The following is a 13,411-nucleotide window of genomic DNA, read 5'->3' on the forward strand; positions in this document are numbered from 1 at the left end:
GACTGTGATCGTACCACCTGTGCTTTCTCATTGGTAAAATTCTTTAAGGACTGAGATCGGCTTAGATGAAATTATCTGTGCAGTCAGAGGTGTTTATTTGGTGCAGTTGTCTCAATGGCCGGCGGATAGAGCCTGTGTTTTTCAGCACGGTGGATATGAATCTTTAACTACATTGCTGTATTTTAACCTTTGGTGTTCAACTTATGGTAGTTGCCAGTCCATGAGATGACAATAACAGCAATAGCAAATTTTTTTGCTTTTGCTTTTTAGTATTTATTGTGTGTCAGGCACTGTGTTAGGTTCATAGTATTTACATTATATTATCATCACAGTAGATTGGAAGATAGATATTTTACAAATGGAATAGCAACAGTCTTGTTTCACAGATGAAGAATTGATATTTTCCTTTCCCTGGAAGTTCAAGTCCTATTGATTTGTCTAAATATATTGGGCATCTGTCCACTTTTTTTCCCACCTCCACTGCTTTGGACTAAGCTGTGATACTTGTTCCATATCTTTTTAATGAACTGTTGCAGTAGCTTCCTTGTTTGGACTGTACTCACACTACACCCTAACTTAACTCCTGTTCCACCTTCTTTCCCTTTTCCCATCAACCAGTCTCTTTTCCACACTGTAGAGTGTAATCTTTTCTAAGTGCATATCTAATTATGTTCCTTTCCTCCCTCCTTTCTCTGCTAACCACCTGTTTAAAATCTTCCCTGGCTTTTGTTGCTATTAGGATATAGACAAAACTTCACTTGTCCTAAAAAGTCCTGCATGCGCCCAGACACCCTGGATACAACTCCACTGAATGTGGCACTCTGCTCTCTGCCCATCAACTACTTTAGCTTTCTTAAAAGTCTCTCTTTTCTGTATTTCAGTTAGTCATAGGGCCTTTGCACATGGCTCTATGATAGGAAGCTGGCAGTGAGAGTCATTGTTAAAGAAAATAAACACAATTGTTGCTTTTCTAGAAAGTGAGTCTGTCTTAAGGCAGTACACCTACGGATTTAAAATATAAAATCTGCTCTACAGCAGCATTTCATAAGAGACCTGAAGTTTCCATGCTTGAATCTGCATGTGATGTGGATAATATGCTATAAAAATGGCACAAAGATGGAGACCCTTCTGCATCACTCTACAAGAAACAAATGTCACCCATTGGCATTGTGCATGATGCCTTTCTCACCTTTTAGGTTTATTTTTAAAGTAATTCTTTTATTGAGCGTATATCCTAGTGCAATATCTGGGGATTATAACTTTGGCCAAGATAAGGATCCCTTCTCTAAAGGAGTTCTTATTCTATTGAAATCATAGCTATTGCCTATGAGGTAGTTATTAATGCCATCCACATTTTTAAAGAGTGGTGACCAGGGCTTGTAGAAGTTGTGACTTGCCCAAGGCCACTTGGTTGCTGGGTGGAACTAGCTCTGAGGGCTAGCTCTTCTGACTCCGATTTCAAGACTTTTTTCCATTTTATGAAAATGAAAGTTGATAGAGTAAGTTGTTATCTTTGTTTACTTTTAGAAATTTCTTTGCTCTTTATTTAAAATTTTACTTAGGAAATGTTATTGGTTAGGACAAAGTTAGGTACTTGTTTTTTTTTTTTTTTTTTTTTGCAGTTTTTGGCCGGGGCTGGGTTTGAACCCGCCACCTCTCGCGTATGGGAGGCGCCCTACTCCTTTGAGCCACAGGCGTTGCCCGGCACTTGTTTTATATCTTAAATATAAAATGTTCATTACTCATGAATTATTTTCTCTTTCTAATCTTTATTGACGTATAATTTATATACAGCAATTTGCAGTCCCTAGGATACTATTTGATAAGTTTTGACAGATGTATGTACCTGCACAACTACCACCACTGGCATAGAGAACATTTCTATCCCTTCTAAAAGTTGCTTCTTGTTCATTTTTGGTCAGTCTCTTCCTTCACTGTGGCCCCCAAACAGCCACTGGTATGGTTTCTGTCTCTATTAATGATTTTTTATTTTTCAGAATTTCACATAAATGGAAGCATGCCGTGTATGTTCTTGTGTCTTTTTTTTTTTTCATTCAGCATAATGATTTCTGAGATTTATCTATGTTGTGGCAGGTTACCAATAGTTTGTTCCTTTTTATTGGGGAGTGGTAGTCCACTGAATACATATACCACATAAGGTCATCCATTCACCTGTTCATGAACATTAGAATTGTTTCTGGTTTTGGGATATTATGAAAAAGCTTCTGTTTTCATTTCTGTTTGGTAATACCTAGGAATGGAATTGCTGAGTTATTTCCGAGTTCTTTTTTTAACTTTACAAGAAAGTGTCAAATATTTTCCGAAGTGATTTTACCGTTCATATTAGTTTCTTAGGATATCTGCAACAAGTTACCACAAACTTGGTGGCTTAAAACACCAGAAATTTGTTCTCTCACTATTCTAGAGAGTTAATGGGTGAAATCAAAGGATGATTCCTTCTGAAGGCTTTATGGGAGAATCTTTCTTTGCCTCTTCCAGCTTCTGGAGGTTGGTGTTCCTTGGCTTCTGATAGAATAACTTCAACCTCTGCTTCCATCTTCACATGGCCTTCTTTCCTGTATTTCTGTATGTCCAGTCTAACTCTCCTTTCTCTTACAGGCATCTCAATTAATGGATTTGGGTCCACCTTAAATCTAGGATGGTTTTATCCAGTGATTCACAAGATGTACAGCTTAGTTAATTCTGCAAGGACTCTTTTTTCTGAATAAGGTCACATTCACAGGTACCAGAATTTTGGACTTGGAAATATTTTTTGGCGGGATGATATTCAGTCCCTCTGCACCATATCCAGAGTTCGGCTTGGTATTCTTGTCAATACTTAGTATTATCAGTCTTTTAAATTTTATCCCTGCTAATGGGTTTGTACTGGTATCTCATTGTGATTTCAGTTTGCATTTCAGTGATGACTAATGAGGTTACATATCTCTTTTTTAAAGCTTTGTTGAGGTATACTTTACATATCATACATAAAATTCACCTGTTGTAAGTGTATAAATCAGTAGCTGGTAGTATGTTTACCGGGTTGTATAACCATCATCATTATTTTATTTTAGGACATTTCTATCATCCCCCAAAGAAACCTTGTTCATCTGCAGTAATTTCCCAGTTCCATCCCCATCCCCAGGCAACCACTAATCAAGTCTTTGTTTTCTAGATTTGCCTTTTCTGGACATTTTCATATAAATGGAATCATGGAATATGTGGTCTTTTATGTTGTCTTCTTTCATCCAGCATAATGTTTTTGAGATTCACTCATGTTGTAGCTTAAGGCAGTACTTTGATCCTTTTTATTGCGTGGTAGATAGTATCCGAGAGTCTGGATATACCGTATTTTGTTATCTGTTCACCAGTTGATGGACATTTGAGTTGTTTCAAGTTTTTGGCTATTATGAGAATGTTAATATGAACATTTGCATCCTAGATTTGTATGGATATTTATTTGTATTCGTCTTGGGCAGATACCTAGGAGTGGCCTTGCTGATAATATGTTAAATCTGTGTGACTGCAGTATTTTATGTTCTAACCAGCACTTTTGAGAGTTGTAACTTTGTCACATTATTTTTATTGTCTGTATTTTGACGGTAGCCATCAAGCAATGTGAAGTAGTATTTCACTGTGGTTTTGATTTGCTTTCCTCTAATGGGTTATAATGTTGAATATCTTCTCATGCACTTATTGGACATGTATCCGTCTTCATTTGCGAAGTGTTCAAAATATTTGTCCATTGTTTTTGGTGGATCTTTTATGTTCTTATTTTTGTTTTGTGAGTTCTTTGTGTTTTCTAGACATAAGTCCTTTGCCAACTATATGTGTTGCAAATATCTTTAATTTTTTTAGTTTACTTAGCAGTTTGTATTAAAATTCCTATTTATCAGTATTTATTTTTATGATTCATGCTTTTTGTGTTGTGTTTATGAAATCTTTATCTCAAAGTCACAAAGATCTCTTTTGTTTGTTTTTTAAATTAAAGTTTGTCAGGTGGTGCCTGTGGCTCAAAGGAGTAGGGTGCTGGCCCCATGTGCCGGAGGTGGCGTGTTCAAACCCAGCCTCGGCCACAAAAAAATGTTTGTCATCCCCATAATGGATAATTACTTTTGGTTTTCCTTTTCTCTTTGAAATAACTCAGATTTTCTTTTCTTTTTTTTTTTCCTTTGTTTATTGGTCTTTCCATTTTATTATTTCTTTTCTTTTTTTTTTATTAAATTATAGCTGTGTACATTGATATATTCATGGGGCATCATTCACTAGCTTCACAGACCGTTTACCAAGTTTCACATATACCCTTGTAAGATGCACCGCTGGTGTAATCCCACCAATCCCCTTCCCTTTACCCACCTCTCCCCTCCCTCCCCTCCCTTTCCCCCTTCCCCCTATTCTTAGGTTGTAACTGGGTTATAGCTTTCATGTGAAAACCCTAAATTAGTTTCATAGTAGGGCTGAGTACATTGGGTACTTTTTCTTCCATTCTTGAGATACTTTACTAAGAAGAATATGTTCCAGCTCCATCCATGTAAACATGAAAGAGGTAAAGTCTCCATTTTTCTTTAAAGCTGCATAATATTCCATGGTGTGCATATACCACAATTTATTAATCCATTCGTGGATCGATGGGCACTTGGGCTTCTTCCATGACTTAGCAATTATGAATTGGGCTGCAATAAACATTCTGGTACAAATATCTTTGTTATGATGCGATTTTTGGTCTTCTGGGTATATGCCCAGTAGAGGGATTACAGGATTGAATGGCAGATCTATTTTTAGATTTCTAAGTGTTCTCCATATCTCTTTCCAAAAGGAATGTATTAATTTGCATTCCCACCAGCAGTGCAAAAGTGTTCCCTTTTCTCCACATCCGCGCCAACATCTCTGGTCTTGGGATTTTGTGATACAGGCTAGTCTCACTGGAGTTAGATGGTATCTCAAAGTAGTTTTGATTTGCATTTCTCTGATGATTAAAGATGATGAGCATTTTTTCATATGTCTGAAGGCCGCGTGCCTGTCTTCTTCAGAGAAGTTTCTCTTCAAATCCCTTGCCCAGCCTGTGATGGGATCTCTTGTTCTATTCTTGCCAATGTGTTTGAGTTCTCTGTGGATTCTGGTTATTAAACCTTTGTTGGAGACATAACCTGCAAATATCTTCTCCCATTCTGAGGGCTGTTTGCTTGCTTTACTTACTGTGTTCTTGGCTGTGCAGAAGCTTTTTAGTTTGATCAAGTCCCAGTAATGTATTTTTGAAGCTGCTTCAATTGCCCGGGGGGTCCTCTTCATAAAATACTTGCCCAGACCAATTTCTTCAAGGGTTTTCCCTGCACTCTCCTCTAGTATCTTTATAGTTTCATGTCTTAAGTTTAAATCTTTGATCCAGTGAGAGTCTATCTTGGTTAATGGTGAAAGGTGTGGGTCCAGTTTCAGTCTTCTACAGGTTGCCAGCCAGTTCACCCAGCACCATTTGTTAAATAGGGAATCTTTTCCCCACTGAATGTTTTTAATTGGCTTCTCAAAGATTAAACAACAGTAAGTAGCTGGGTTCATCTCTTGGTTCTCTATTCTGTTCCAGACATCTACTTCTCTGTTTTTGTGCCAATACCATGCTGTTTTGATCACTATCGATTTTGTAGTATAGTCTGAGGTCTGGTAGCGTAATTCCTCCTGCTTTGCTTTTATTTCTGAGTAATGTCTTGGCTATTCAAGGTTTTTTATGATTCCATATAAAACGAAGTATTGTTTTTTCAAGATCTTTAAAATATGACAGTGGAGCTTTAATAGGGATTGCATTGAAATTATATATTGCTTTGGGTAGTATGGACATTTTAACAATGTTGATTCTTCCTAGTCATGAGCATGGTATGTTTTTCCATTTGTTAATATTTTCAGCTATTTCTTTTCTTAGAGTTTCATAGTTCTCTTTATAGAGATCTTTCACGTCCTTTGTTAGATAAATTCCCAAATAGTTCATCTTCTTTGGCACTACTGTGAATGGGATAGAGTCCTTAACTGTTTTTTTCAACTTGACTATTGTTGGTATATATAAAGGCTACCGATTTATGAATGTTGATTTTTAACCTGAGACGCTGCTGTATTCCTTGATCACTTCTAAGAGTTTTGTAGTAGAGTCCCTAGTGTTTTCCAGATATACAATCATATCATCTGCGAAGAGCGAAAGTTTGATCTCTTCTGACCCTATATGGATACCCTTGATTGCCTTTTCTTCCCTAATTGCGGTGGCTAAAACTTCCATTACAATGTTAAAGAGCAGTGGAGACAATGGGCAGCCTTGTCTGGTTTCTGATCTGAGTGGAAATGATTCCAATTTAACTCCATTCAATACAATATTGGCTGTGGGTTTGCTGTAGATGCTCTCTATCAGTTTTAAGAAATGTCCCTTCTATACCGATTTTCTTAAGTGTTTTGATCATGAAGGGATGCTGGATATTATCAAAAGCTTTTTCTGCATCGATTGAGAGAATCATATGGTCTTGTTTTTTAATTTGTTTATGTGCTGGATTACATATATAGATTTACGTATATTGAACCAGCCTTGAGACCCTGGGATAAAACCAACTTGGTCATGATGTGTAATTTGTTTGATGTGTTGCTGGATTCTGTTTGTTAGGATCTTGTTGAATATTTTTGCATCTATATTCATTAGTGATATCGGTCTATAATTTTCTTTTCTTGTTGGGTCCTTTCCTGGTTTGGGGATCAGGGTGATGTTTGCTTCATAGAACGTGTTAGGTAGTCTTCCTTCTTTTTCTACCTTTTGGAACAGGTTGAGTAATATAGGTACTAATTCCTCTTTAAAAGTTTGGTAGAATTCTGACGTGAAACCATCTGGTCCCGGGCTTTTCTTTTTAGGGAGGTTTTGTATGGTTGATGCTATTTCCGAACTTGATATGGGCCTGTTCAACATTTCCACTTGATTCTGGCTAAGTCTTGGAAGGTGATGTGCTTCCAAGTATTGGTCAATTTCCTTCAGATTTTCATATTTCTGAGAATACAGTTTCTTGTAATATTCACTAAGGATTTTTTAGATTTCTGAGGAGTCTGTTGTTATTTTGTCTTCGTTGTTTCTGATTGATGAGATTAGAGATTTTACTCTTTTTTTCCTGATTAGGTTGGCCAAAGGTTTATCTATTTTATTGACCTTTTCGAAAAACCAGCTTTTTGATTTATTGATCTGTTGTATTATTCTTTTGTTTTCAATTTCATTTAATTCTGCTCTAATTTTCGTTATTTCTTTTCTTCTACTGGGTTTGGGGTTGGAATGTTCTTCCTTTTCCAGTTGCTTGAGATGTCCCATTAAGTTGTTAACTTCCTCTCTTTCCGTTGTCTTGAGGAAGGCTTGCAGTGCTATAAATTTCCCTCTTAGAACTGCCTTTGCGGTGTCCCAGAGGTTCTGATAGTTCGTGTCTTCATTGTTTTTTTGTTCCAAAAAGTTGGCAGTTTCTTTCTTAATCTCATCTCTGACCCAGCTATCATTCAGCATAAGTTTATTTAACTTCCATGTTTTTGTATGAGTATGCAGATTCCTGTTGTTACTCAGCTCAAGTTTTATTCCATTGTGGTCCGAGAAGATGCAAGGAATAATTTCTTTTCTTTTAAATTTACTGAGGTTAGACTTGTGACCTAAGATGTGATCGATTTTGGAGAAAGTTCCATGGGCTGATGAGAAGTATGTGCATTCAGTTTTGTTGGGATGAAATGTTCTGTAGATGTCTGCTAAATGCAAATGTTGGATGGTTAGGTTTAAATCTAAGATTTCTTTGCTCAGCTTCTTGTTGGAGGATCGATCCAACACTGCCAAAGGAGTGTTGAAATCTCCGACTATTATGGAGCTGGAGGAAATCAAGTTGCTCATGTCTGTTAGAGTTTCTCTTATAAATTGAGGTGCATTCTGGTTGGGTGCATAGATATTAGTAATTGAGATCTCATCATATTGAGTATTACCCTTAACAAATATGAAGTGACCATTCTTGTCCTTTCTTACTTTTGTTGGTTTAAAGCCTATTGTATCTGCAAATAAAATTGCAACCCCTGCTTTTTTCTGATTACCATTTGCCTGAAATATGGACGACCATCCTTTCACCCTGAGTCTGTATTTGTCTTTTAAGTTAAGATGTGACTCTTGTATGCAACAGATATCTGGCCTGCGTTTTTGTATCCAGTCAGCTAACCTATGCCTCTTCAGAGGACAGTTTAAGCCGTTCACATTAATGGAGAATATTGATAAGTCTGGTGAAGTTTTGGGTATCGAGTTTTTCAAAATTCCAGTGGGCATTTTTAATCCTTTTGCCAGTGTGGAAATTGGAGTTTGATCCGAAGTTTCTGAGTGAGTTTACTTTTGTGGTATAGGATTGGGTTGGTCATTAGGGAGGATAGGTCTGAGAATATCCTGAAGAGTTGGTTTTGTTATGGCAAATTTCTTCAACATATGAATGTCATTAAAGTATTTAATTTCTCCATCATAAATGAAACTCAGTTTAGCTCGATACAAGATCCGGGTTTGAAAGTTATTTTGCTTTAGGAGATTAAAAGTCGGTGACCACCCTCTTCTGGCTTGAAAAGTTTCAGCAGAGAGATCTGCAGTCATTCTAATATTCTTCCCTTTGAAGGTAATGGTTTTCTTTCTCCTAGCAGCTTTGAGGATTTTCTCCTTCATATTAACTTTAGTGAAGTTAATTATGATATGCCTGGGGGATGTCTTATTGGGGTTGAGTCATGCTGGGGTTCTGAAGCTGTCCGCTATCTGAATTTCAGAATCTCTAGGTATGTCTGGAAAATTCTCTTTCATAATTTCATGCAGAAGGACTCTGTGCCCAGTGAGGCCACTTCTTCTGTTTCTGGAACTCCCATGATTCGGATATTCGCCTTCTTCAAATTATCCTAGAGCTCTCTGAGACAATGATCCGTTTTTGCTCTCCATTTCTCTTCCTCTTTGAGAGTTTGCGAGCATTCAAAGGCTTTATCTTCGATGTCAGAAATCCTTTCTTCTGCTTGCTCCATTCTGTTGCTGAGGGATTCTACTGTATTTTTCCTATCTTTGAGGGCTGCAAATTCTTGCTTCAGTGTGTCTAAGTCTTTGGTGGTTTTGTCTTTAAATTCGTTAAATTCTTGAGACAACTTTTGAATTTCTCCTCGAATTCCTAATTCCACTTTGTTAATCTTGTCTGCAATCCAAATTCTGAATTTGATTTCTGACATCTCAGCCAGTTGTTTATGAATGGGATCTTCAATTGCATCTGCCATATCTTTCCTTGGGGGGGGGTTGATCTATTCTGGTTATTCATGTTACCAGAGTTTTTCCGCTGATTCCGCCCCATGGTTGTTTTACTCCCTCTGATTTTTTCCCCTGGGTCTTTGTCGAGGGCCTGTACAGTGTTGTGGCCTGAGAAACTGGGGCCCTGTCTGGTGTGGTGGGGCTAAGTGGTTCTGTCTTGTTTTCAGCTGGTTTCTGTTCCACCCTAGTGAAACAGTTACTCTGGATTGAAGTCTCAGCTGTGGAGAAATATCAGCAATTAAGTCACCCCACCCCCCCACCGGCAAACAATTGGAAAAGAAAAATCAAACGTTCCTACCACCGTGCACCCAGGGCACCACCTGATTTGTCCTCAGGCGATTGGTTCAGTTCAAAAAGTCCAAATCAATTGTCTCAGTCTGCATCTGTCTTGGGTGAGAGTTTAAGAGGTCTCTGGGAACTGGATCACAGGGGTCTGGTGAGTACTCTGGTGTGGCTTGCTCCTGTGCTGCGTGGAGTCAGGAGCAGCCACCCAGCCAATAGATCAGTCTGGGAAGGTTGATGCCTCCTTCCCCACCTTGCACAGCTGTCACACCCAGTCACTGATAGCCCTGCAGTTGGCTGACCCAGTTGCCTGTAGTGAATCGGTACTCCAGGAGTTGGCACCTGCCTGAATCACAAGGAAGTCTGCCAGGCCGCTGCGCTCTGCCTCTCTCTAGCAGGAGGAGGTGAGGCCTGACAACCTCGGGTGCTTGATGAAGGTTTAGGGGGTTTTCACTCAGGTCCAGTCTCGCCCCTGATTAATGTTACTGACAGAAGAGAACAGAACAACTCTGTGGTTCCCCTTTTGTTTGTAGCCTTGTGGTCGCAGCTCACCTCAGCGGGGTTGACGTGCGTTCTTCAACCTTCTCTCTTAGTGCAGTTGAAATCCACTAGGTTACTTGCTGAATTTTTGTCCTTTAACTCTTGTACTGGACGGGAGCCTCTGTGGAAAGCTGGCTTCAGTCAGCCATCTTGTCTCCTCCCCCTAAGATTTTATTTTCTTCTTTGTGATATCTTATACCGGAGACTTTAATACAGTTTCCAAGTCTGGAGGGTGAATAAGAAGGTTGGACTAAATATAGATTTGCATGATAGGTTATTTATGTAAATTTGTGTTAAAGCATAAGAGAGCACCACCTCATATTCATGTATTTTTAAATGAATTTTTCTTACAAGGCATATTGTGGGATAGTCCAGGTTAGCATTTGGTGGCCTGAGTTAGAACCATGGCCTCTATTTCCTTGCTGTTGGGATGGAGGATGTGTTCACATCCTGTGCATCAGTTTCTCTAGCCAGAATATGAGGTCAAGAATATCTGGTTCTGTGGTTTGCTGTGAGGCCCCAGTGTGATTAGGTTTGGCCACTATGCCAGGGCAGAGAAGGTATGTCCTTGATTGAGTTTGGTTGCCTGAGGGACCCTCTTCCTGGGGAGGGGCTGGCCTTGTGCATTTTTTCCAGATGATGTAATTATTTGGAATTGATTTAAAACTTACAGAAGAGTTTCAAGAGTAGAACGCAGAACTCTCATAGACCTATTTTCCAGATTCACAAGTTACCATCTTTCTGTGTTCACTTTATTGCCTTTTCTCTTTCTCTCTCTCTATCTCTATATACACATACATACTAATGTACCGTTATTTTTTTTGGCCAGGAGTGGTGGCTCACGCCTGTAATCCTAGCACTCTGGGAGGCCGAGGTCGGTGGATTGCTTGAGCAAGAGTGAGAACCCCGTCTCTAAAAGTAGCAGGGCCTTGTGGCGTGTGCCTGTAGTCCCAGCTAGCTACTCCAGAGGCTAAGTCCAGAGAATCTCTTGAGTCCAAGAGTTTGAGGTTATTGTGAGCTGTGATGCCACAGCACTCTACTGAGGGTGACAAAGTGAGACTATGTCTCAAAAAATAATGTGGTACCTTTTTTTTCACAAACCATTGCAGAGTAAGTGGGAGACATCAATCTTCTTTGCCCCTAAATAGTTCAGCGTGTATTTCCTAAGAACATGGACATTCCCTATGTATAAACCCAGTCCACTGTCAATTTCAGAAAAAGTTAACATTACGATTTAATCCAAAATCCATATTCAAATTTTGCTAAAGGTCTTAATAATATCTTTTATAGCATTTTTTTTTTTATTGTTGGGGATTCATTGAGGGTACAATAAGCCAGATTACACTGATTGCATTTGTTAGGTAAAGTCCCTCTTGCAATCATGTCTTGCCCCCAGAAGGTGTGGCACGCACCAAGGCCCCGTCCCCCTCCCTCCTTCCCTCTCTCTGCTTTTCCTCCCCCTCCCATAACCTTAATTGTCATTAATTGTCCTCATATCAAAATTGAGTACATAGGATTCATGCTTCTCCATTCTTGTGATGCTTTACTAAGAATAATGTCTTCCACTTCCATCCAGGTTAATACGAAGGATGTAAAGTCTCCAGTTTTTTTAGTAGCTGAATAGTATTCCATGGTATACATATACCACAGCTTGTTAATCCATTCCTGGGTTGGTGGACATTTAGGCTGTTTCCACATTTTGGTGATTGTAAATTGAGCTGCAATAAACAGTCTAGTACAAGTGTCCTCATGATAAGAGGATTTTTTTCCTTCTGGGTAGATGCCCAGTAATGAGATTGCTGGATCAAATGGGAGGTCTAGGTTGAGTGCTTTGAGGTTTCTCCGTACTTCCTTCCAGAAAGGTTGTACTAGTTTGCAGTCCCACCAGCAGCGTAAAAGTGTTCCCTTCTCTCCACATCCACGCCAGCATCTGCAGTTTTGAGATTTTGTGATGTGGGCCATTCTCACTGGGGTTGGATGGTATCTCAGGGTGGTTTTGATTTGTATTTCTCTAATAGATAGGGAGGATGAACATTTTTTGATATGTTTCTTAGCCATTCGTCTGTCATCTTTAGAGAAAGTTCTATTCATGTCTCTTGCCCATTGATATATGGGATTGTTGGCTTTTTTCCTGTGTATTACTTTGAGTTCTCTATAGATCATAGTTATCAAACCTTTGTCTGATTGAAAATATGCAAATATCCTTTCCCATTGTGTAGGTTGTCTCTTTGCTTTGGTTGTTGTCTCCTTGGCTGTACAGAAGCTTTTCAGTTTAATGAAGTCCCATTTGTTTATTTTTGTTGTTGTTGCAATTGCCATGGCAGTCTTCTTCATGAAGTCTTTCCCCAGGCCAATATCTTCCAGTATTTTTCCTATGCTTTCTTTGAGGATTTTTATTGTTTCATGCCTTAAATTTAAGTCCTTTATCCATCTTGAATCAATTTTTGTGAGTGGGGAAAGGTGTGGTTTCAGTTTCAATCTTTTACATGTAGATATCCAGTTCTCCCAACACCATTTATTGAATAGGGAGTCTTTCCCCCAAGGTATGTTCTTGTTTGGCTTATCAAAGATTAGGTGGTTGTAAGATGATAGTTTCATTTCCTGGTTTTCTGTTTGATCCCAAGTGTCTATGTTTCTATTTTTGTGCCAGTACCATGCTGTCTTGAGCACTATGGCTTTGTAGTACAGACTAAAAATCTGGTATGCTGATGCCCCCAGCTTTATTTTTATTACTAAGAACTGCCTTAGCTATATGGGTTTTTTTCTGGTTCCATACAAAACACAGAATCATTTTTTCCAAATCTTGTAAGTACGATGTTGGTATTTTGATAGGAATGGCATTGAATAGGTAGATTGCTTTGGGAAGTATAGACATTTTAACAATGTTGATTCTTCTCATCCATGAGCACGGTGTGTTCTTCCATTTGTTAAAATCCTCTGCTATTTCCTTTCTGAGGATCTCATAATTTTCTTTATAGAGGTCCTTCACCTCCTTCGTTAGGTATGTTCCTAGGTATTTCGTTTTCTTTGAAACTATGGTGAAGGGAGTTGTGTCCTTAATTAGCTTCTCATCTTGACTGTTATTGGTGTATACAAAGGCTACTGACTTGTGGACACTGATTTTATATCCTGAAACATTATTGTATTTTTTGATGACTTCTAGGAGTCTTGTGGTTGAGTGTTTGGGTTTCTCTAATTATAGGATCATGTCGTTAGCAAGGAGGGAGAGTTTGACCTCCTCTTCTCCCACTTGGATTCCCTTTATTTCCTTGTCTTGCCTAATTGTGTTGG

General features: G+C 38.7%; 1 protein-coding gene across 3 annotated transcripts in view; it reads left to right on the forward strand.

Annotated features, from left to right (window-relative positions):
- FTO (FTO alpha-ketoglutarate dependent dioxygenase) overlaps window positions 1–13,411 on the forward strand; it is a 413,048-nt gene that overhangs the window by 540 nt on the left and 399,097 nt on the right. The gene's annotated exons all lie outside the window — the stretch shown is intronic.

Source organism: Nycticebus coucang, chromosome 2, assembly GCF_027406575.1.
Source record: "Nycticebus coucang isolate mNycCou1 chromosome 2, mNycCou1.pri, whole genome shotgun sequence".
Classification (NCBI taxonomy): Eukaryota; Metazoa; Chordata; class Mammalia; order Primates; family Lorisidae; genus Nycticebus; species Nycticebus coucang.